General features: G+C 63.0%; 1 protein-coding gene across 1 annotated transcript in view; it reads right to left on the minus strand.

The window, feature by feature from the left end:
• LOC109824018 (5'-3' exoribonuclease 2-like) overlaps positions 1-676 on the minus strand; it is a 6,874-nt gene that overhangs the window by 1,968 nt on the left and 4,230 nt on the right. The window lies entirely within an intron of this gene.

The raw sequence follows: 676 nt of genomic DNA on the forward strand, positions 1-676 counted from the left end.
TGTACGGTTGGTAGCCGAGTTCTTCCGGGTTGTTTAATGTTCGCCGATGGCCTCCGCTTGTGTGAATAGTTCGCCGGCGATCCCCTCCTCCCTCAACCTCTTCAGCCCACGTGCCTCCATAAGCCGCGATGACAACCCGAATCCGAAACCAAACCCGAACCCCATGTCGGATCCCTCGTCATCTGGTGATGGACCCGCCAAAGATCTGATGATTTCGAGTTCAGCCTCCACGATCCAGTTGCAATGCTCACCGCTGACGTCATCTAGGGCACAGGCCGATATCAGGTCCCCGAATCAACTCACTCGTTGCTGGTGGCGCGACGGCCTGGGGTGGTGGATCTGAGCTGAGGTGGAGCTCGGAGAGGCGCGGTGAAGGGGGAGGCGGGGCTGATGGCGTGCGGAGGTGGTGCTGGTTGTGCTGAGGAGGAGACGAGGGAGAGGGCTAGAGGAGGTTGGGCGGTGCGGAGGGGCTCATGGCGGAGCTCGGGGGCGATTGAGAAGGTGAGGCCGTCGGAGGAGGTGGCGACGGCGAAGCGGATGGGAGAGCTCAGGGCGGCAGCGTGGGGGAGAGGGCGGAGATCTGAGGGGAGGCGATTGGGTGGAGGAGGAAGAGGCGCAGATCTGAGGGGAGGCGGTTGGGTGGAGGCGGTTCTTGGTGGCGCAGCGATAGGAGCTG

The sequence above is a fragment of the Asparagus officinalis genome, chromosome 9 (genome assembly GCF_001876935.1).
Source record: "Asparagus officinalis chromosome 9, Aspof.V1, whole genome shotgun sequence".
Lineage (NCBI taxonomy): Eukaryota > Viridiplantae > Streptophyta > Magnoliopsida > Asparagales > Asparagaceae > Asparagus > Asparagus officinalis.